The sequence below is a fragment of the Podarcis cretensis genome (assembly GCF_951804945.1).
Source record: "Podarcis cretensis genome assembly, chromosome: 4".
NCBI lineage: Eukaryota > Metazoa > Chordata > Lepidosauria > Squamata > Lacertidae > Podarcis > Podarcis cretensis.
This window is the reverse complement of record NC_137173.1, coordinates 46,790,347-46,815,403: the sequence shown is the minus strand read 5'-3', so window position 1 is coordinate 46,815,403 and position 25,057 is coordinate 46,790,347. Positions and strand designations below refer to the sequence as shown.

General features: G+C 40.0%; 1 protein-coding gene across 5 annotated transcripts in view; it reads right to left on the bottom strand.

Annotated features, from left to right (window-relative positions):
• Positions 1-7,571: 7,571 nt before the first annotated feature.
• Positions 7,572-25,057, bottom strand: part of LOC307215528 (uncharacterized protein) — a 186,924-nt gene continuing 169,438 nt past the window's right edge. For 2 of the 5 annotated variants that reach the window (XM_079974867.1, XM_079974868.1), the window contains 3 exons: positions 14,163-14,348; positions 12,678-12,793; positions 7,572-10,335 (listed from right to left, as the gene is read on the bottom strand). The gene's annotated coding sequence lies outside the window, so the exon portion shown is untranslated. Of the gene's footprint in view, positions 10,336-12,677; positions 12,794-14,162; positions 14,349-24,714; positions 24,814-25,057 lie in introns of those variants that run through there. The other 3 variants (XM_079974869.1, XR_013838531.1, XR_013838532.1) reach the window with 3 other exon arrangements.

The following is a 25,057-nucleotide window of genomic DNA, read 5'->3' as shown; positions in this document are numbered from 1 at the left end:
GTTTCTTTTATGCATGATCGTACTTCAACCTTTTTTAGGCAGCCCAGGACCAGCCCATCTCATCGTGCAAGGTTAAGCATCCCTTTTTCCTTGTTCACTGTCCTCTCCCTATCAGTTTCAATAAACCATGAGGGGCAAGAAATTCATTGAACAATTATAGCATCAGACTGAAGATCTTGTTTCATAATGGTGGAGCCCAGGTTCTGGTAGATGCAAGTGACTTTATTTAACTATATTTTACTGATAACTTTAATGTTGTAGTGTTTTTTATTGTAAACTTATTTGAGGCTTTACTACAATCAAGTGGTATATAAATTTTGTTAAATAAATAATACAAAATTAATGAAAACTCGTTGTAAAATAATCTGGTTAGTTTCTAAGGTGTGAAAACACCCTGTCAAATACTACATTTCCTTGTACTTGAAAGGATTTGCAGCTAAATATCAGATTACTGAACCTGATCTGGAAGACTATCCTTTCTTACAGACCTTCTTAGGTGTTAAGATCGGCAGAGGAGGGCTTCATAGTAGTTCTGCCACTCTCACCTTTGAGCAATGATAATTCATATCCATGTTACCTTCAACGTCTACTAGAAGGAATTCACAAAAGCTCTGGTGGAGTAAATGACTTGGTTTTTTCCCTTCTCTTTCTTCTTTTTTCTCTACTAATTTTGTGCTTATATGTGAAAATATGCTGAACGTCCTTCAGTATTTTACAGGGTCATAACATGCCACATGGTTTGACATAGACCAGTCATTGCTGGACATCTCAGAGCCAATTTAAGGATGTGGAAGGGAACTAAACACAAGAGGGAAATGAATCAGGTTATGGACCTTGAGACATATACCGTATTTTTCCGTGTATAACACGCCCCCATGTATAAGACACCCCCTATTTTTAGGGACTCCACTTTAACAAATCCCCACCATTCACTAACCATGTATAAGACGACCCACAGTTTTTCACATAAGTAAAAAAAACCTAGTCTTATACACGGAAAAGTATGGTACCTATGTTTGCTTCAGACAAAATCAGAAGTTTCCATTTGCACATTACCAGGTCATAATCTTTTCTCATGGATAACTGCCTACTTTTAAACGATTCCTAACCAAACTGTGAAATGGTATTCTTGTTCATCTGGCTTCCTCTTCTTTCAGATGTCAGAACACATTTTCCATTGCTTTTACCTTTCAAACCCACTGTGTATTCCCTATTGAAGGTTCATGCATATTTTCCTGTGAAGATCCATCCCTTAGGTACGTAAGGTCAGACTTTCTGACTATTCTTTGGGGCACAAATACTGAAGAAGCGGTAAAACTCTCATTCTTTTTCAGTTTCATCTGAACTTTGAAAACTATTTATGGAACCTCAAAAGGGTGATAAAATGTTGTGTATGTGTTTTAAGAAAAAGAACCGCAACTTCTATCCCTCTACTTTTTGGGAGTAGTTATAATCAAAATTGTGCCAATTCCTGGGTTATCACAGGTCAAAGGAAAAAGGTTATTCACTTTTCAAAACAATGTAGGCTTCATTAATAATAATTATTATATTTACATCCCACCTGTCCCCTGAGGAGCTGGAGGTATCATAAATGGATTGTGAACAGGAGTGTGTGAATCTGAACTTATTTCTGTGGTTTATGTATGTAGATCATAGCATAAGTAAAGGTTGACATAACTTAAATATCACATGAAGTTCTGCATCTTGAACCTTGCTTGACCTTGGTACACGCCTGATACCAGCCTCATCTCAGGATATACTTCACACCTTGTAAAAGTCCACACATGCAAATTTAGTTGTGAAGTACAGGATATTCAGCTCTTCAATGGGAGCCATCCACACACAATGGTAGAGGTAATTTGCAGGAAGAGTGCAAACAAAGATATAGCCAGGTTTAGTTAATGCCTCACTATCACAGTCCTCTACTCTTTTGTTAAGCAAAATACACAGAATGAGACACAAACAAGATGGCCAGTTTTCAGTAATTTTCTCTCTAGAATGGGCAATGGTGAGAAAGAGAATAATATTACAAAACCCAAGATTTCCAGTAGGCAATTGGCTCTGCTAGTAGGCAGTTAGCTCTTCCAGCTCCAACAAAACAGAGCTTACCCAGCGCTCTCCAGGAATCATCACATTTTCACTTCGTTTTAAGAACAGGAATACATACTTCTCTTTCCCCCCCCTCTCCATTTCTAGTGTGAGTTATATGGCAAAATTGTCATGCCCATGTTCTGTAGGCTTTGGAAAGTTAAGGACTTTGTCATTCTTTAGATCAAGGTGTGTATGTATTCCAGAATTTGCTGCCTGCTTAAATTGTAATGTTGCTGTCTGAAGCAGCATTTATATACTCTGTCACTTTTATTTCATGTAGTAAACAACACTTTCTTTATTCCTCCATGTGAGACCTTCTTGTGGGCATAGTGTTAAGGGTAAAACACATATTCATAGGCAAGTGCGCATTATAACTCCAGTAACAGACCCTAAACCTCTTAGCAGTGTGTATATGAACATACTTGAGTGCTGGCTATGCACATGTGAGTCCAGGTACATACTTGTAACAAGTTCTCCCCATTTTATACTCATAACAACCGTGTGACATTGAAATTCATCATGGCTGAATGGGGATTTGAAACTGGTCTCCCCAGTTACTGCAGTTTGACACTCTAACCATTACGCCACAGTGTCTTTGGTTTACAATTGTTGTTGGCATCCATCTGTCTCAAGAGACAATGGAGTATGTCTTCAGGGGTGAAGTCAAACCCCTGCATTAGCAGCACCAAAGTGGGCCTTTGGTCTTATTTGGCAGGGCTCCTCTCATGTTCTCATAATGGTTTTACCCACCATCTGTTTTTTGGTATCTTCTGCAGTTCCTCTTAGATGGCAAAATGTCCTTGGTAGCAGGTGGAATGTTTCTGGTTCAAGACCTGGACGTGGCAGGAGTTATCTAGAAACCAATACGAAGTGGATTGGATGGCTTATCTTGATAAAAAGGTAACACTCTAAATTAATCCCTTAAATAAAGATAGCATATAGCATTAGCACTTTCTTCAATCTTAATACATTTGTACAACTAATGGGATAAACTGAGCCACACAACTATTGAACCCACTGGAAATACCTATGTGCCTAAAATAGCCCTTTTGAATATATATTTAAAGGCAATGTAAACATTAATAACATGTTTTCTGTTCAGCACAATCTGCTAGACAAATTAAGGTCCTTTTTTCTAAGAGCTATGTTACCCAAGCCACAAGGTCTGGGACACTGAAAAAATAATGGCAAACATTAGTGGAGAGTGGTCATTGGCCAGAATGTGCCATGGAAATGCTCTCATTTTAAAAGATATATGTAAAAGATCTGCTGACTTTGTGTAGCTGCTGTAGTAAATGATGTATGAAATGAAAAGGCTTTCTCAACCCAGTGAGCTTTCAGCCAGCATTCTGTGTGATGTACTATCTTCTAATAGCTTCTACCAAAAAAGAAGAAAAGAATGGATGGATGAATGAATGAATGAATGAAATATTCAGTATGCAATTTGAAAGCCACATTTAAAATGGGAGCACTTCTGTTGAACAGCTTCATGCGTCCATTCAGTACTTTAAGCCCGCAACTTACATGGGGGTTACGTTCCAGTGATCACACCTAAAACCAAATCGCATATAGTCAAAACACATTGGGTTCAGTGGTGGGTGGCATCACCAAAGTCTTTTCCCCCTCAGATGCCCACCCCCTTTCCACCCCTTTTACTTATTTATTGTCAAGTGCATAAAGCTGAATGTGCACAAGTTAAATGTGCGTAAGTTGCGTGCTTACTATATCTGGCCACAACCCGTAGATGCGTTAACCAACATGAGGCCATGTCTAGCTTGGGGTGTAAAGGCCCCAGCTCCCAACTGGAGCTCAGCCATTTTGACATTCACTCCATGGGCCTGACATTTAGAATAATAAAAAATTATTTCTTGTACCCCACCCATTTGACTTGGTTGGTCCTTCCTTATCACTTTTGTCCTCAATGAAAAACTTTAATCAAGGCACATTAATTGCATGTGCAAGTCCTGGTTTGGGGAGGACTCACTACTGTGAGCCATTTCTAAGGTGGCCCCGTGTTCTCCTTTACAAAGGACAGTAGTCTACTGTAGTTGAAGGGCTGTTAAAGGACAATCCTTGATTGCAACACATCCTCTATTTGGAAAGCCAGTCCATGTCCAGTTTAAAGATAAAGATCCTTAAGAAGCAGTGGGAGCCTTGAAGTTGCCCATTAACAATTTACACGTGGACGGCAGACTATGGTGAGATGCATTGTAATTCTATTTAAATTACAGCAATATCCATCTGTTACATACCAATCAGTATATGCAGTTTGGTTTGGTTTGCTAATACGAGACTTCTTTTGTCCTCTTTTTTGGTGTCATATATGTTTTCAGCCTACTATGAAACCATCAAATATGAATATGTAACACACATAAATTGCTTCCCTTTGAACTAGGTTCTTTGAGTTGAGTCCATAGCTCAGTTGGTTAGTGCATGGTGCTGATAATGGCAAAGTTGCAGTTTCAATCCCTGTAAGGAACAGCTGCATATTCCTGCATTGCAGGGGGTTGGACTAGATGATCCTCAGGGTTCCTTCCAAGCCTATGAGTCTATGATTAGAAAGCATGGTGTTGGGGCCCTCTGATAGCTCTGTGGCCCTAATGGTTTGAATAAGGCTTAGCTAGGATGGAAGTCATCGCCAGGGTACAGGCAATTACTGTATTTTTCGCTCTATAAGATGCACCAGACCACAAGACGCACCTAGTTTTTGGAGGAGAAAAACAAGAAAAAAAATATTCTGAATCTCAGAAGCCAGAACAGCAAGAGGGATAGCTGCGCAGTGAAAGCAGCAATCCCTCTTGCTGTTCTGGCTTCTGTGATAGCTGCACAGTCTGCATTCGCTCCATAAGACGCACACACATTTCCCCTTACTTTTTAGGAGGGAAAAAGTGAGTCTTATAGAGCAAAAAATATGGTACTTCCTGATGCTTGCCCTAATCTGAGATAAACTGCTGCAGTGTGAGTAGCAAATAGGTCCTGAATCATCCAATGCAAATGAAAACATGGGATATGCTTGAACCCTTACTACATATCTGCTGAAGCCAGAAACTGAGGCAGCAGTAATGGCTGCTAGAGCAAGATCTATAATTACAGCATTTTGCCACCAAGATAACAAGCATAATAATGTACCAAAATGAAATCAACCTTGTATTACAGCACAGACAAACTAGTGTCACAATGTTTTGTCCATTGGACATTTTATTGTCATTTTATTGTAGACTGAAACTGTCTACGTAGAGAATTTTGGGGGAAAACAACAACCATTATACTTTTTAATAAATAAATCATATTAACGGCTTCTATTTCTTACCAACATCTTCATTTTATACAAGGTGGGAGGGTTTGAATGATAGTACATAATGGAGACAAGGTACCTTTTAATATGAGAACTACTTCTCAGTCAACATTTAAGAGAGGGGAAACGTAACCACTTGAGGTTGCCCTAATGCTGACTTGGCGCCCTCTTTCTTGGCTGAAGAAATAAGAGGAGCCACTGAAATGGTGACACAAATTGATGGTAATAAATTAGTACATTCATAAAAAGACTTCCAATTTTAGCACTAAAAGCACACCATTATATGCAGCATAATGTAGTTTAAAAGGCACACTGATAAGTGGCGGTATTCAAATCCATTTCTGTGCCCTTTTGTGTTCTTATCTACCCCAGGCCAGCAGACAATCCAGCTTTTCACTAACCTTTGGCACTCCACCATCAGCAATAAAATGTGAGCTCCTTTATATTCCCAGGACTTCCTTAATTAGCATCACCTGTGGTATGTTCTGTTTGAAGCTGCATCAGCAGCAGAACACACCTGCCTTCATGCCTGCAGGTAGAATAAGGTTCAATGTCTTAGGGCTCCTGGGAGTCCCATCTGTGTGCCCTAAAGCAATGCTAGACTAGAGCCATGGCTAAATACCTATCATCTTTAGTGATCCACTAATCCTGGTAATTGTTGCCTTGATGAAGTGAAATGATAAACAGTGTTCTGATATAAGCCTGTGTCAAGTTCCAAAGAAACTATTTCCTTGTCTTCCATTTGAGAAGAACTATTTGGGCTGCCAGATAGAAAATAATAGAACATTTCAGATATTCATTGTCTACAACGTTTGAAATGTTAATTATTATGCTATTTGCATAATCACTTTTTAATCTACCTTTCTCATTTGGAAGCACATTTATAATGAAACTTGAAGCAATTTGTCCTCGTAGAGACGGATATATGTATTTAATTATATGTACTCATTTGTATTCCTATATATTCTAGAGGTTGAATCTAACTACCTATTAATAGCACAAATGTGCATATTAGGGGTCGAGAGCAGGAGCTTTATAAATGAATCATGAATACCATGATTGCAGAATTGTAGGGAAACATGCTAAGAATTGCAGCCATAAAGGATAAAAGGGTTTTTTGTTTGTTTGTTTGTTTCAATTCTTGTTTTGTTTTTCTGTAGTACATTTTTACTAAGAAAGCAAAATGTATCAATTGAGAGCTCTGGAGCTTTCTCAATGCCATGTAATAATGCTGTATCCCAATATATCATACTTGCACTCAAGACAAAGAAGATGATGCCCCATGATTTCTAACCATGAGGAACATCTTTTTCCTTAACCAAATGTGTACTTTCTGAAAACTTTGTGCTGTGCATGTGTAATTCAATCATATAAATGTGTGTGAAGTAATTATATATATATATATAATTTTCAAATTCACTCCATACATCTTAGTTACATCTTATTTCTCTTTTTTCGACTTCCCTCAACTTGACTGTAAATCCTTCATATTTTCACTTTAAACACCTTTCTTTTTTGTTGTTTATATTATTGCTGTAAAGCTTCATCCCCTTTTAATATATTTCCCATCACAATGCTTCATGAGTAATATAATATTTCTAGCTGGGAGATCCAGTATTCCTTTACTTCAATATCTTCAATGTTATCTGATACAATTCCTGGGAAATATATGTAACACCCAGTTTGCATACACTACTAAAACTTTGAGCTTTAGATATGAGTCAAAGCACTGTAAATTGGATGACAACTCAGCCGCAGCCTTGTTATAACTGGCAGGCTTTGATTCAGGTCCACCCAGAGTCTGATCCTAAATGGCTGCTTTCACAAGAGATACAAACTGGCTGTTACATTTGATGCTTTGCAAGGATAGTGGTGCTATTCCATGTGTCATTTAAAACCCAGAAACGTCCATTACTTGCAGGAGATACAGACATATTATTGTGCCAGCATAGAAAGTAGTGGGATCACTTGAAATATAATAGAATCTTTCATAAGATGCAATAATTGTTTCTTGAATCCTAGATATACTAATCAACAGGAGGCTTCATGTGACCAAAATCCACCTGTCATGTCTTTTCAAGGGAAATGTTATTGAAGTGAGGCTTCCTGCAGCACAACATCTTTTTTCTACTTGTTCAAGTCTCCAATGACCTGGAGGAAGTGGGAGATCAACTCAAGAATATAATCCAATAAAAAAACCTCTTTATTTCCTGAAGCGGACCATAACTGAAAGATGTCTATGAGTTTGACATAACAGGAAGGAAGGGACAATATCAGCTGATGAGTGTACCTCATGTTTGTTACATTCAAACTTTGCATATTTAGGAGCTATTTCTACAATCAGCACCTAACTATCATCATATGTAAAATGGCCATGAGGGACCAGAATGGAAACACAAGACCGCATATACTGAATTAATCTACCCAGCTCTGCCTTTGCAATCCAAGCATTTTGGCAAGATGCCAACTTTCCTTAAATTCTCTGCTAATAATTTCTTCTAAGGTTTGCAACCCAGCCTGCACCCTTACTTTTCTTACACCCCATTAAAGGCTGGGTGTGCAGACACTTGGCACATGAGAAACATCCCACTAGCACTGCTGCCAAACATATTTTTAATTAGTGGCAAGACACATATACTGAAAAAGATATGCAGTGCCAAAAGGAACCCCGGGGTCCTGATAATCCAAATCTTTATTACTGAGTAATGGAACATGATACCTGACAACCCTGAGTCGTGGATGTTGCCAAGTCAAGGACATAAATAACAACACAGAGATTAATGTCACCCCTACTGCTATTGAGCATTAGCATGGCAATGGTCTGGTCCCCCATACTGGCACAAACTAATTCTGCCTAGCGGGAGAACCCAACCTCTTTCCGCTAATGTGCTCACTGGGAAGAAAATTAAAACTGCCTCATACTTCACCACTGTCTTGTAAACCTAGGATCTTAATAACTTTATGGATTCAGAACTAGGAGAATAAAGCCCTAGAATTGTATTTTGTTTAATAAACATGGGCAGTGCATGAGAAATACAATATTGAAAAGACTCTTTTACACCTTTCCAACTGTTCAAGAAATAATAATAAAAGAGACCATTTTAAATTCAACTGGATGAAATAGTACCTTATGTATGTACAGTAAATAATCTGCAACCAAATTGAATAAAAACCTGCAGAGCAAAAAAATTAAAAGGAGCACAAATTATATGAAGAAAGTAAACTTATTGCCAAGTATTTTACTCAAGTACTGAATATTTATTCATATCTATAAAGTACTATTTGTAATTAACCAGGACACCTAAATATTCAGTGGATGCAGATAGCTTGACTGAATAATTATGACTATGCTGTAAATGGAACAGGATGTACCTGTTAATGATGTTGCTGATGCCACATTTATTTTTGCCTTGTCCCAGATTTGCTACTGCCTGCTACAGAAATATCAGGGAATGTTGGGCACGGAAGAACTTCATTTACTCGAACATAAGAAGAGCCTGCTGGATCAGGCAAATGCCCCATCTACTCCAGCATCTTGTTCTGAAAGTGGCCAACCAGACGCTTATGGGAAACCTGCAAGCAGGACATGAGCGCAAGAGCTTTCCTTACTCCTGCAGCTTCCAGCATACTGCCTTCAACCAAGGAGGCAAAGCATAGCCGTCAAGTCTAGTAGCCACTAGTGGCCTCACCCTTCACGGATTTCCCTAATTCTCTTTTAAAGCTATCCAAGTTGATATCCACGACTGCCTCCTGTGAAAGCAAGTTCCTACTGCATGAAGTACTTGTTTCCCCCCCCTGTCCTGAGCAACTAAAAGGGTAGGAGGGAAAGGGAAGCAATCTAGGAGAAAATGAGGGAGGAAAATAGAGTGATGGGGAGGTAGGGGAAAGAAGGTAGTGTGCCACAGGAGTCAGGAGAGAGAATGGTGTGCCGGAAAGCCATATGTGTATACACACACACACACACACACACACACACCCCTCTTGGATCTAGTAAATGGATCCTCTTGAAAGTAATTTTTCACTCACACATCCTGCCTAATCAGCAATCAAATTACAGACCACATCTATCTCCATTGAATAAATTTTACAAATAAAAAAAATCTCATGCTTCCTACCACCATCATGGCACACAAACCGTTTTGAGACCCAAATCCTTATGGATCCCCATATTTTTACAATGGGTTCTCTCAAGGACAAAAACACTGGATCTATGACCACACACCGGCAGGGTACCCTTATATATTTAACACACACACCTCCCCCCCCCCCCAGGAATCTTGTGTAAAATGCAGATTCAAGAGGATATTTTTTCATTCTACTGGCTCCAACTAACCCAGACTCCATTGAAATGTGTGTATGCGATTGTATCTTCTATCAGTCTGGAGCGTGTCTGTGAGGGAAAACTGACCTGGGGTGGGGATGGCAGAAGATACATCCAAAGGAGGTGACATCCATGGCATTTTCTCAAATACACCCTTAGACCCAAAGATGTTGGTTACCCCAGTGTAAAGAATTGTCACCTAACAATACAATCCGATGCAAATTTATTCAGAAGTGTTATACTCTATTCAGTGAGGCTTACTTCTTAGTGTGTTTAGGACACAATACTTTGAAATGTGCAAAAAGTCTAATAAAAATAGTTTTAGCAACGTTGGGATCTCAATTGCTATCAGGCTTCAAATCAAGTGCTATCAAGTATGACCACAATAGGAGAAATATCTACATGCTGTTGTTTTACATAACTCCAGGGTACAGCTGTCTAGTTTTCCACCCAAGCAAATTCCCTTGGCCCTCTGCCTGCCATACTGTCCCTATGGTTTGTTTGTTCTATTGTTTTTCCAGTGGAGTGATGCATTGCTGTATCTTCCTTTGCTGCAGCTGAAGTAGAACCATCCATCATCCCAATCATTGCTGTGAAGGACCTTATGGACTGGGAGTAAATTATGAAGCTATGGGAAGAGAGAGAGTGAGGGAAAGAAAGGGAGAGATTACTTTTTGCAGGAACAGCTATTTTCTGCTAGTGTGTGTCTCTACATATTATTCCTTTCTTGCTTGAGATCATGATGAGGCCAATGCATGGGGAAAAAGGCTAATTAATTTAGGAAAACGCTGAATATAATCAATCCAAATACACTTAACATATACAAGGCTGGCTTGTCTCTTCGTTGCATTTGTGTTTCAGTAGTTGTGGTTTTCTTGTTAATGCAATGCAAATATTGAACCTAAAGGGAAAAAATGCCCTGTCAAGATCCAAACTGAAACTATAATTGATGTGTCTTTCTGTTATAGGTTCATTCCTATACTGACAACTAATATATTTCCGGATAGTGATGGTACCATATGCATCCCTAGTTACCATATGTAGCATATTTCTTTACTAGGTAAAATAATCACTTTCATCCTTGGAAACAACTCAGGTAAATATATAGAAGTTATTATTCTCTGTTACTAATGTTAGTCGGGTATGAATAAGACTAATAATAATGCAGCTGGTTACTGACACAATAGGTAATGCAATAGGCATACAGTGGTACCTCAGGTTACATAAGCTTCAGGTTACAGACGCTTCAGGTTACAGACTCCGCTAACCCAGAAATAGTACCTCGGGTTAAGAACTTTGCTTCAGGATGAGAACAGAAATCGTGCTCCAGTGGTGCAGCAGCAGGAGGAGGCCCCATTAGCTAAAGTGGTGCTTCAGGTTAAGAACAGTTTCAGGTTAAGAACAGACCTCTGGAACGAATTAAGTACTTAACCCGAGGTACCATTGTATTTAAAACAGGACACTTGGAACTGTATGGTGTTCAAATGCAGCCATACTATTATGTAAAGATATTACAATACAGTGGTACCTCGGTTTACAAACTTAATCCGTTCTGGAGGTCTGTTCTTAAACCAAAACCGTTCTTAAACTGAGGCGTGCTTTCCCTAATGAGGCCTCCCGCCGCCAGTGCCCTTCCACGGTTCAGATTCCGTTCTTAAGGTAAAGGTAAAGGGACCCCTGACCATTAGGTCCAGTCGTGGCCGACTCTGGGGATGCAGCGCTCATCTCGCTTTATTGTCCGAGGGAGCCGGTGTACAGCTTCCAGTTTGTAAACCAAATTGTTCTTAAACTGGAATGTTCTTAAACCGACGTACCACTGTACTATCCATTTTATTTTCAGCCCATCCTAATCATCACTGACATGAAATTTGCTTTTTGCAGTATCATTCCACTAAGCTGAGGATTTCATAGAACTATTCATCATGAACACAGAGCTCCTTTTTCAGTATTCGTAGCCATCATATAAAATACCAATGTAATGTTTGAGCTTAGTGTCGCCTGTTCCCCCTTCCATCTCCCCAGTGCAGATTTTATATTTACCTACATTAAGTGTCATTTGCCATTTTGTTTCCCAAACACTCAGATTAGAGACTTTGGAAGCTTTTTGGAGTTGTCTTTGATTTTCATTATCCTGAATAATTGTGTGTCATATGCAAATTTAGCCACCTTACCCTTAACTCCAGAAGCCTCTGTTGTTCCTACAGATGCTGGGTGTTAGAGCTTTCATGTGCTCTGCATGGGAGTGGTAAGCAGGGATGTACTAGGTAGAATCTCCTCTCAGAACCTGCATGAGAAGCACAAAATGTGCATGCAAAGGTGTCTGTGTGACACCCCCCCCCCCGAAAGCAAAATTCTTCAGGATTCTGAGTTATGTAGAAGTCTTCGTGCTTCTAGCTTTATGTTCTACAGATGACTGCTCTGTTTGGGTAGACATCAGAGGGGAGGGATACTCAGTATGCCTCCATTCTCATGTAGAGCACCATTCCCAACAACAATATTTTAGGGATCCTACCACTCATTTCCCTATGAATGTCCATTTGTTTTTGCAGTCTGCATTCTCTTCATCAAGCAGTTACAAATCCATAATAGCAGTTATTCTCTTATCCCATGACCGCTATGCTTACTCAAAAGTCTTTATTATAGACTTTGTCGAAAGACATCCAAGAATGCAATGTCTACTTCAGGGGTGGGGGACATCTTTATGTTGAAGGTCGCATTCCAATAGTGGGTAGAAACAAAGCTGATGGCCAAAAGGGCTGGAGCTAAAAGTGAGAAGGACCAGATTCAAAGTGGGCAGGGCCACTCCTTGTATCTCTCTTTCTGCTACCCTGTTCTCTGTCTTCCTAAACAAAAGAAAACAAGAAGAGCCCTGTTGGATCAGACTAATGGCTTATTTGCCCAGCATCCTGTCCTCACAGTGGCTGCTGTCTTTCTCTCTCTCTCCCTCTTCCCTACGCCTGTTTCTCTCACTTGGATTACTTTCTGGGTGGGGAGCAAGATAGCTTTCTTCCTCTCCACCTGGCACAGATATACAGTGGAAGGCAGATAGTTCTGTGGCTGCTTGAGCAGCTTGCTTGGCTCCCATGCTGGATAAGAAGAAAGAAGAAAGGTATCCTATTTGCAGAGAACAGTCCTATAACAATATGTTCACCAGTCCTCATTAACAGTCTGGCAACAGTACTCTGAATTAAGCTGTATTTCCGACTTCAGAAACAGGCACATGTATAACAGATTACAAATAATTTATTCATTTTTTCCTGTTTTCCTTCAGTAATCCTTTCACCTATCTAAGAAGCCAAGCATCTTCCTAGTGGGTTTCTTACTTATGATGTAAACATTGACATATATATTGTTTGTTTTTAATTCTAGCATTTTTCTTTGATAGATGAAACACATAACAGGTGACAATGAAGCAGCTTGTGTTCCTTTTAAAATAATAAATTGGAGCAGACTTACAGATTTTAAAGAAAGTCTTTTTGTTCTGCTTCTGTTAAGCATGGTGTACATGTAAAGTTTCCTTCTGAAAGAGGGCTAATCCTGGAATACCATATAAAAGCAAAACATCAGGCTCATGCTAACCACTGGTTTAAATCCAAGAACCAGTTAATCCTTGAGGATCTCAGCCTTCAGTTTTATAGAAGTAAATTTCATACTCCTATGTAGGGTAGTAAACAGACTTTTAAAAGTTACAAAGCCCTCCCCCCTCAAAGGGGTTACCTGCTTAGATATTTTTATTACTATCAAGTGGTATATAGATTTTGTTAAATAAATAAAAATAAACCTGGATTAAATAGGATTGGACATATAGGCTAGCATTTTGAGGACAACAACATGTGAAAGCAGCAAAAAAACTTGAAAGCACTAGGAATGCTGATTCCACAGTAAATGCCCATCTTGAAACACCCAATGTAGTCTGCTGAATATTGCAATTTAACTTTGTCCTTTGACCTTGAGATATTCAGATTCATATTCTTCTTTTAAAACCGTAATCACTTCTGGGAAGGAACTATCTAGATTACATATGTTCCACGTGTAATATTTAGTGAGTAATGCTGGCAATATTCCTATAGTGTTCAATTTACACTGAGATACTCCTCTCAATAAAAAAAAGATTACTGGTTTGTAAGAAGATGTCAGAAAGCTTCCTAGTCCTTGCATTGCTCTCTCCTAACTCTTCCTGGATGCTGCTAGGCTGCTGATCAGTAAGTTGCCTGTTTGCTCTTGAAAATTGCTATACTTAGGAAAGCTGCAGATGTTACACACAAGCAGTGGGAAGAAAGTACATAGACTTAAGATGTTTTCTTGCACTTCCACACAAGGCATACATTTCTGGTAGAGAAAATGAAATCTCCCACAGATCTCGAATTCACACAACTTCTGTTTCAAATTCTCACTTCACACATTACACAAGAAAAATGGAAGGAAAAGTGTAACTGATGCACCATCTGTCAACACGTGTATATCTTTTGAAGATGTCCTTAACAGTATAGATGTGCTTATGAAGAAATACAACTGAGTCCAACAGTCCCTTTCTCCACTTTCCTGACCAAGGAAACAGCTACTGCTCATCCACTGAAACTTTGGCTCTCTGCGAGAATGAAACCACAACTTCAAGTGCATAGTCTTTTGCTGCTCTGGATCCTGACCAGCATTCAATAAAAACCAAAAGCATTAAAGTTCAGTGTTTCTTTTAAATTAAAGACATTCTTTTGTGAAAATGGTACAGAATTATCTATTGGCTTTGCTTAGACAGTATAAGACAGTTTTGATATATTTTCTAGATATTAGATTTAAATAGAATTTTAAATAATTGGATTAAGGGTGGTCAACATGGTGCTGTCCAGAAAGTGCTGGACTCCAGTTCCCTGAGTCCCAGTTAGTATGGCCAGAAGTCAGGGATGATGTGATTTGTAGTCCAGCAAATGTGGAAGGAGCCACATTGGTTACCTGTGAAATAGAGCCTTTATAATAGAACTCATCTGAGTCATCAATATTAGCATGGCAGTCCCACAATTTTCTATACATACGTGATCTCTTCCAACTCTATAATTTTTTGATTCTATGGTTCTATGTTGCTTTATTTGAAAGAAACTCAGCAAGAGGGAGATCCCAAGAACAGTCGAGTTAGAACAAAAGACTTTTTCCACAGACTAAACTGGCAAGATTTTAATATGAGTATTAAAAACAAACTAACTTTAGAAGGGAAGAATAAGATAATCATTAAGCAGATGACAGGAGACTTCCACCAGCTTTAATTGGCACTTAGTTGAACTTAGTGGCACTTAGTGGAATCTGAAGAGAAAGAGTTCCCCTCCCCTTGCTCATGATTATAAATAAAAGTACATCTTCACACAACACGTAACTCATTGAATTCACTTCTCAAATATATGATGCTTAGATAGCATTAATGGGGAATTAGACAAACTCATGAGGTCCAAGTCTAAAGTTTATTAACCATGCTTGCTAAATATAACTTCTAGCGTGTGCCTTTGAATACCAGTTGCTGAAAAGAGTCATTCCTACTTGCAAGCTCCCTAGACTGACTAGCCACAGTGGAAACAGCTTACTAGATTAGAAGAACCTTATCAAGTAGAATTTTAAAAATATTAAAATCATAGCTCTTGGGTTGCAGAAAATAATTTAGCATTGAAATGTGTCCTCTGTAAATGCTAATGTTGGATAGTTTTCTGATGCTCACAGAATGCTGGATGCTGGAATATAGAAAGTATCAAACAACTGCTTTTAACACCCAGTTGTATCTGATACCTGACAGTTCATATTAGACAGTATTTCATAGATGTCATGCAGTGACATTTAGCATTTAATTGTGATTGTGCCAAAAGCAGAAATGCAATGTTATGTGATGTCAGTTTTCAAACTTTCTATCATTACTTCCCCAATGCCTGTTAAAGATTTCCCCATCTGTCTGTGGATGATTGTGTTGCTCCTTGGTTAGCAAGGGGGGCTTGGGAATAAATCCACAAGGGCTTGGGCAGCATTCACTTGGTAGAATCATAGAATTCTAGAGTTAGAAGAGTTTCTGAAGGTCATCTAGCCCAAACACCTGCAATGCAGGAATCTCAACTAAAGCATCCATGGCAGGTGGCCATCCAACCTCTGCTTATAAACCTCCAAGGAAGGAAAATCCATGGCCATCCAAGGGATTCCATATCACTGTTGAACAGCTCTTACTGCCAGAAAGTTCTTTCTTCAGTTTAGTCAGAATCTCTTCCCTTGTAACTTGAAACTATTAGTTCAAGTCCTACCCTTCGGAGCAGGAGAAAACAAGCTTGCTCCATCTTCTATGTGACAGCCCTTAAGATATTTAAAGATGGCAATCATACCTTCACTCACTCTCCTTTTTTACAGGCTAAAAATACCCAGTTACCTCAATCGTTCATCTTAAGGCCTGGTTTCTAGACCCTTGATTATCTTGGTCACTTTCTTCTGCACACATTCTAGCCTTTTAAAATAAAAATCAGCATTCTTAAAGTACAGAGTGCATGTTCGACTGCAGTCAGCTTTCCCTTGTCTCTGTATCATGAAACCCAAAAGGACATGATAATATCTTTCCAAATACTTCCAGTACTTCTACTTCATCTATCACTTCCTCCCTGATTTGTTTGTTTGTTTCAGGAAAGGGCCACTTGTTTCATCTTATGCAGATAGGATGATGTTATGATAGCAATGCCCCTTCCAGTCATTCTGTATAAGATTTCAAATTGGCTTAAAACTTCAGTTTAGCTTACTAGTGAACTTGGTTTAAAGTCTTTATGATATATTACATTGTTTAACTACTGCAATTTGAGGACAAAATATCGCTCTGAGTAAGCCCCTCTGAAAAGGGGCAACCCATCAAAATACAGAATACTGAAAAGGTCAGCTGGAAATGGCATAGGATTATATTTCATAAAATATAGGCGTTGCATTTCAGAAACCTTATTTGTGTGACAAAATTGTGACAAGAACACAGGTTGGCATAAAATCAATATGCTCAGTCAAGGCCTGTAATAAATAATAGAAATGAAGAAAAGCATAAATTTAGCCGGTTTTCATTACAAGTTAAAGTCAGTCTAATTTCCTAGGTGAGTTCTAGGAACGGCATAATTTCCAAAGAAAAATCAGACCCAGAATATTTCTCTCCCCCACCCCTCGTAAGGTGCTAATACAAGCTTCAAAAAGAAAAATATGTTTACTGCTTTCATATACACAAGGGGTAATGCTGTTAGGCAGTTATCAGTGTCTGGAGAGTAGATATGGAAGGACCATTAGCTCAGGAAAAAGGAAAAACTCAAACTCACAAACTATAAAATACTACCAGGGTAAATGTACTGTGGTCAAATTTCAACTATTGTAAAACTTCTAGTGCTTTCTTATATGGGAAAAGTGAGAACAACCAGTACCTGAAAGAGATTAGAGCATACATCCCCAAGCGTTTTGGGTCTGGGGGCACATTTGAAAATCAAAGAAGCACCATAAAATAATGATTTTGCAGAACATGACACTCAGAAACTCAACTCCACAGGACCAAATAATAAAAAGCAGACAAAATACACCCATACACACCAAAAAGAAGCAGGTAACACACCCAAAATAAAAGAAAACGAAGCAGCAACACACACACACACACACACACACACACACAAACACGTAAAACACACCCCAAACCATCATACCAAAAAGTGGGCAAAGTACCCACCAAAAATCTTAAAGCAATCAATCTCTCCCAAAGCAGCCAAAGGAAAAAAACAACCAATGCACACCTAATATACAGTACAAACGAAAGAAGGCAAAACATGCATGGCACACAAACCAAAACTCCCTGAACCTTTCTCCCTCTGCAAAAAAAGCCAGGAAATACAGCCCCCCCCCCCTCCGACACTCTCATGCTCTCCAAGTGTTGCAGTTCCCCTTTACTATCCCATTCTAAGTTAGAGTGGGAGACAGCAAGCCTACTCACTGGCCTCCTGACACCCTGCCTTCAGAGCAGAAAAATAGCCTTCTTAGACCGGACCAAAGGCCCATCTAGTCCAGCATCCTTTTCTCACAACAGCCAATTAGATGCCTAATAAAAGCTTCCTTCCTTTTCTTTCTTATAAAGAACACATCTGGGCCTCATTCTCAGGAAAGGGAAGGAATAGGGCAAGGTGGCTACAGGCCTCCCCTCACTTTCTAGTTAACCCAGTGCCATCCAAGTTTTTTAGTTTTTTTTTCAAGCCCCCAAACCTCAAATTTATTTTTAAACTAAATCTAGGAGGGGCAGAAAACATCGGCAAGTAGCAACGGTTAAGTCTGGGACGGGGGTAGTAGAACATGCATGGGTGCTGCATTTGGCGAGGGGGTCCAGGATGCATTCTACCAGGCGAAAAGGTAACCAGGCTCCGTTAAAGAAAAGTTTGCTTTGTCTGCAGCCATAGGGATCCTCAGTTTTTAGTGAAGTGCAGCCAGCAGTCTGAATGCTTTGTGCTCCCCTCTGACATTAATTCAGGCAGTGCTGTGTTTGAGCACGCATGCTTGCTTGGGAGCCTGCCAAAAAGCTCAAAGCTTTATCATTATTGTGTCAGGCCCTGATTGATCCAGCTAAGTGCCAATTACCTAGCCAGCCAATCATAGTTAAGGTGAGTCAGGACTGGCTGCAATCTACCTTCTCACCATCTTCCCACATCTGTCTGTCTGTCCCTTTTGCTGCCATGATGCTTGTCTTATGTAAGGGGGGGGGGGTTGGTAATTTGTTGTTTTGATGGCTTGTTGTTGTTGTTTCTGCTGTGTGTGTATTTCTGCCAACTTTCAAGGGTGTGTACAGCACATGAAGAAATGATGGGGCTTTGGGTTTGTCTGGTGGGCTAATCTGGGGTTTCAGCTGGCATTCAGAATATCAGTTGAGGCAAGATCACTAAAGGTTTTAACATAAACAGTGGGGCCTCATGTAGCCTTTGATATATCAATATCATTACACTTTAATTTGTTTTTCAATTGCTTACTTATGTAGACTTCCAAGTGTGCATATTATATAAAGAGTTTAGATATCGTGGTCTAGCTCAGCCTCATTTATCCCTTGATGTTTGGCACAGGTGGGGAACCTGTGGCCTTCAATATGCTGTTGGGTCCCAGTGCTCATCAGCCCTACCAAGCATAGCCAGGAGTCAGGGGTGAGGACAGCTGTGCTCCCAACAACACCTGGAGGCCCACAGATCCCCTATCCTTGATGCCTGACATACTGAGAGATATGTTCTCTTCTGGTCCTGCACACTGATTGGTTTAAATTCATATCCACAGGAGCCCAGGGCAGCTTGCAACCTGAGAACCATCCCTTCTTCTTCTCATCTGAGAATAAGAATAAAGATGTGTATGTGACAAGAACCTGAGTTACAGTGTTTTATCATCAGACTGTAATTAATTGATCTTTTCCATGGCTGGCACCAAACATTTTGCAGTCTAAGGGAAAGAACACAATGGGGCACTCCCTATTTCACATGCAGAATCCAATCAGTCTGGTTGTTGAATATTATTTCATCGCTGGCAACAGGACAGCATCCTGCACAACACCCGACGAGTCTAGCTTAAGAGTGGTTTCCACTGCCTTATCCACCAGCATCCATACCCTGAGGCAGTTACCTCACTCTGCCTAATTGATGAATCAGCCCTGAATTTCCTTTCAATATTCTTATGAAAGAAAGAAGAGTCGTTATACAAGGAAAGTTCCAGGCTAAACACATAAAAATGAGTTCATTTTCCTGATTAAACCGGCTTTCAGAATTTGCTACCACGAGATGTGCTGATGACTGGTGATAATATACATTGTTGGAGCCAAAAAAGAGACAGTATGCTGCTCATGGCCTGCAGAAGGCATGAGAAGACAAGAGCCTTTCTGGATCTGCCTAGATTCCTGTTTCCCACTGTGGCCAGCTCAGTATCCCTGGGAAGCCCACAAGCAGGATAAGACTCATTATTTTTGTAAACAGAATGCTGGACTTGATAGACCTTACTTAATTTGACCCAGCGACAGAATTCTTACATTGCTAATATTTCTAGTGTAACTATCAGAGGTTGCTTATGGACCAGTTCTTCTAATCTATTGTGCAAAACTGCAAAGTGTTCCACTACCTCCAATTCACATCTGCAAAACACATTTTTCAGGGACAAGGTGTTCCTGTAAACAATTAGAGCCTCAACTTGCAAGAAAATGAGGCCACTTAAATCTTAGTAGTGGTAGATTCAGTTTCCTTCAAGCATATTTTATGCGTACAAGATGTGTGTGCCTTAAAAATGTATACAATGAATAATAGGCATCATAGAAATGCCTTTCGTTAATTATGCAATCTTGAATTTATATCAAGACTTTGGCAGAAGTATTGCCCTCTTGCTCCCCCTACTGGATCAATATGATACGTTTTCTATAATTAATGTTTACAATGCTACAAATTATACATTTAATCCAATCATTTTCAGTGTTTTAGATAAGCTTATTTAAAGTTAGAATGTAATATGCCAGGCAGAACAGCGTTTAACCAATGTGTGTGGACAGCACATACTTGTGAAATCAGCTACCACAAGATGTCGGAGCTGAAGAGACTTGGGGCACAGGTAGTCTTTTCACCAATCCTTCCTGTTGAAGGTCATGGCCCAATAAGAGAGAGGAAAATACTTGAGGTAAACCTCTGTCTGAGCAGGTGGTATTGTCAGGAAGGATTTGGCTTCTTGGATCATGGTCTCCACTTCTTTGAGGTGGGACTTCTGGCGAGAGATGGGCTGCACCTCACAGCCGTTGGCAAGAATTTGTTTGCCAAGAGTCTTGAGAATCTGATCAGGAGAGCTTTAAACTAGATATTGAAGGGGAGGGATAAAACAATACGAACGACAAAAGAGCACCTGACACTGGGGATAATAGCTTCACTGACGCATAGAAAACTGTGGTGGTGCGCCAGAAACCTACTAAAGGGCAAGATACTACAGGAAACAAGCAGCTGCAGGGAACAACTCATGGTTTCAGTTGTCTCTACACAAATGCACAGAGTATGGGAAACAAACAAGATGAACTGGAGCTTTTAATACAGGATGGCAAATATGACCTGGTAGGCATTACTGAAACCTGGTGTGATGAAACTCATGACTGGAATGTAGGAATTGAGGGGTATAACCTGTTCAACAGGAACAGACCAAATAGGATGGGAGGAGGAGAAGCATTATATATAAAGGATGTGTACACTTGTGAACAAATCTATGACCTGGAGCATGAAAAGCAGATTGAGAGTATATGGGCAAAAATTGTAGGAGAGAAACAACAGTGACCTAACTGTGGGTGTCTGCTATAGACCGCCAAGCCAGACTGAAGATTTGGATGATGCCTTACTAGAGCAGATTACCAAACATTCAAAAAGGAGAGAAATAGTAATCATGGTGGACTTCAACTTCCCTGATAACTGTTGGGACTCAAACTCTGCCAGGAGTGTAAGGTCTGACAAATTTCTCCATTGCATCGCTGACAATTTTGTTTTCCAGAAGGTAGAAGAACCAACAAAGGGATCATCTAGCTTGGACCTGGTCCTCACTAATAGGAAGGAGCTGATTGATGAAGTGGAAGTGCTTGGAAACTTGGGAGGGATTTTCTCCTGGGTTTCAGGATACAGAGGCAAGGGAAAACTGAGTGTAGCTGGACACACACTTTGGCCAATTTTGAAAAGCTGAAGGAGCTACTGGGTATGATCCTGTGGTCAGAAATACTCAATGAGAAGGGAGTCCAAGAATGATGGGACTTTCTAATAGGAGAAACATTGAAGGCACAAATGCAGACAATACCAACCAGAAGGAAAAGTGGGAGGCATCTAGATAACCCTTGGGGTCCCTCCCAACTCTATGATTGTATGTGGCAATGAGCTCCAGTTTAGATGGCTTTAAAAGGAGATAGGATAAATTCATGGACAATTGGGGCTACTAGTCATAGCAATCTGCAGCCTCCAGTTTCAGAAACAATATGCTATTGAATATAATCTATTGGAAGCAACAACCTAAGGCAGCTATTGGGGAGAGTGCTGTTGTGCTCATGCCCTGCTTTTGTGTTTCCCCATGATATCTGTTTGGCCAGTGCGACAACAGGATGTTGGACTTGATGGGCTTTTGGTCTAATTGCACAAGGGCTCTTCTTATGGTCTTATGTCTTAACTGTCCTGCTTATAGGCTCTCAGAATCCTCTAGTTTGTCACTATTGTAAACAGCATCCTAGGCTAAATGGAACTTTTGCAAAAGAGGACATACTGGAGTATCATGCCCAGTGAGTTAGGCTGCTTTTATACCCACTGCCCCCAAAGTGGCCCTTAAAATATTTCGCTGGGCTAGATCATTGGTTTGAACTTACATTCTTAACAAAACTTTTATGCTTTCCCCCATGAGCTGCAGAATATTTTTTAAATATATATTTATTATACAGTGTGCATTGAATAATAGTGTTCTAGAGCGAGATGGTTTAACATATACCTCTGCCATTTATCCCAGGCTTTCACTGTGTTCACACAACCAGGAAGACACAAACTGTTTGAAAGTAGTTTAGGATAATGTCATAGTACAGCACAGCTGATCAAAGTTTTGTTAATTGTCCCACAAGACACATGACTGGGTGACTGTCTTAACCACCTTGAGTAACTTGTATAAAAGCAAGGTATAGGAGGAGGAGGGGAAACAACAAAAACCTATGAAGGTCACCTAATCTTGATGTTGCATTTAAAAATATGAAATGCTCTTTCTAATCTACTTTAGTCACAGAAGGAACAAATTCCAGTAAATAGATTTAATACAGATTTATTCATCCCTGAAATAAGGAGCCCGCGAAGCCACAGAATAATTTCCCAATACCCAATGCAGAGACTTTGCTACCTATTCATAAAAAAGGGATTTATCAAACTGCGTTTTTATAATGCTGGTATCTAAGGAGGTTCTCATTTAGTCTCTCCACAGCTCTAAATCAAGAGAATTGTCTTAAAGATATATGGGGACTTAGGAGCCTATGCTCTTGCCACAACATATAAGAATTACTCTTATCGTTCACACTAGTCTATCTACTACTGATAAGGGCTTCTTTTCAGGTATTACAGCCAAAAAGCTACCCACTGATTAGGAACATTACCAGACTTTTAAACACAGGGTTCCAGGTACTGTGTTGTTTTGTAACTGGGAAATGGTGTATATTCATTAAGATTCCTGATTGAATGAGTTCATGCTACTCATAGGGCCAGTTCACACTCAGTCTGGCTTATGGATATGGCAAGACTCAGGAAGGACAGATGGGCATGTGCTCCCTTTTCCCACTACAAGTATAACTTCCAGTGAGAACTAATGAATCATTTCATATGTAAAGATTCCAGTAGCAAGATTCATCAGTCACCACGTCATTAATTCAGAATACTGTAGTGCAAGAAGGCACAGGAGCCCAAGGTTTACTTCTGTATTCTACCATATGGACAACCTACTTTATATACTTGGACCATTTATAAACTGGTCAAGAGAACACAGCAGAACAACCTCTGCATGTGAACAGCAAGCCTGTTTTATTGTGCAAATATTCTTTGATTGATTATGCTTGTTCCCCCTCTGCAAAGTCTGTAGGACTTAAGGCACATTAAAGAATTATTATTATTAATGAATGGGATATGCAAAATCTATTTGTGGTTTGAAGTGAACCCCAGGATACTTGGCATACAGTATTGATAGTCATGGCTGTAGCTGGCTATGCCTGGTGCTTACTCCCAATCTCTGCACCTGCCTGGTCCTGGGTGCTGCACTGCCACTGATAACCCGTCTCCTCCATGCCAGCTTGCCACTTCAAAAGAACGCAAGGCGAGTGACACCTATTGGGGTAAAGGTAACCCTGACCGTTAAGTCCAGTTGCAGACCACTCTGGGGTTGCGCACTCATCTTGCTCTACAGGCCGAGGGAGCCAACGTTTGTCCGCTGACAGCTTCTGGGTCATGTGGCCAGCATGACTAAGCCACTTCTGGCGAAGCAGAGCAGTGCACGGAAACGCTGTTTACCTTCCCACCGGAGCGGTACCTATTTATCTACTTATACTTGATGTGCTTTTGAACTGCTAGGTTGGCAGGGGCAGGGACCGAACAACGGGAGCTCACCCTGTCGCAGGGATTCGAACCACTGACCTTCTGATCGGCAAGCCCTAGGCTCAGGTGTTGAAGAGGGATGGACTTCTGCGAAGCAAGAGAGAAACTGTCCCTTCTTTTGCAAGACAGGAAAGAGCATAGACAAAGAAAGTGGTGGTGGTCACATTTGCCACTACTGCTACATTACCCATTACCTACATTACTGCTACATTACTGTGTGGGGATCTGGAGAAAGAGTCTCCAAGTTCAACCAGCTATGGGAGACAGGCAGAGCAAAGCCTTGCCAAAGCCTACCAGTGCTCTCTCCCAATCCTGCAAGGAATCCAGCAGCCTCTTCCATGGCCCAAATGTTCCTGCTCAGAAGGGCAGTTGATGGAACAACTATCTTACGGCTCTCTGCTAGCCCTGATCAGACCCTTTGCTGCACAACCTTTTCTGTTTGTTCTTATTTTGGACCTCTGGGGCGTTACCCTGTTGCATTTGTTGCTCCTCTTTTCTGTGTTAAAACCTAGCAGAGGCTTGGGAAAAGTCAGTGTCAGCCTTGCAAGGTGACATTCCGCAGGTCCCCTTTTGTGAGGCATCAGTGAGATGTGATGACCATGGCAATTTTATTGGGCTGAGCTGGCAACTAATGGAGATTAAACGCATAGCTTCTTCTTAGCTTCATTATTCCTGAATAATGCCTATTTTTCAACCCTGTGGAGCTAAAATTCAAACATTCCAATCCATTTTATGCTACAAGTCGCACATTTAGCAAAGCTTTACAGATATTCCATAAAATGAGACTGCTCCTTTGTTTAGCATCAGGAATATTCCCCGCAGTCCGCATATTTTTTGTCAAATAAGTATGTGCAAGCATTAGGAACATGCTCAAGCTTTTATTGAATCTATACTGAACCTGTGGGAAGCAGTAAAGGATACAGTTAAACATTAGGGATCTCAGACTGCCACAAATGTACTGTCACTCCTGCAGTGAGAAATATTACCAAATAGGGAGAATCCTGCAGTGAATTAAATAAAAATGTTATTTGGAATACCATTTCACAATAAATAGATGCAACATTTTGCTTTCATCAAGGTACAAATTACTTAATTTAAGGAAGTCAGTATGTTGTTACGGTTTAATTGTTGCTTTGGTGAAGGAAATCAGCACAGAAAATGAAAAAAATGTAACATTTACATGTTCATAGTTGGAAAGTAGATCTATCAGGCATGCCACAATAATTGTATTGTCATTGAAAAATG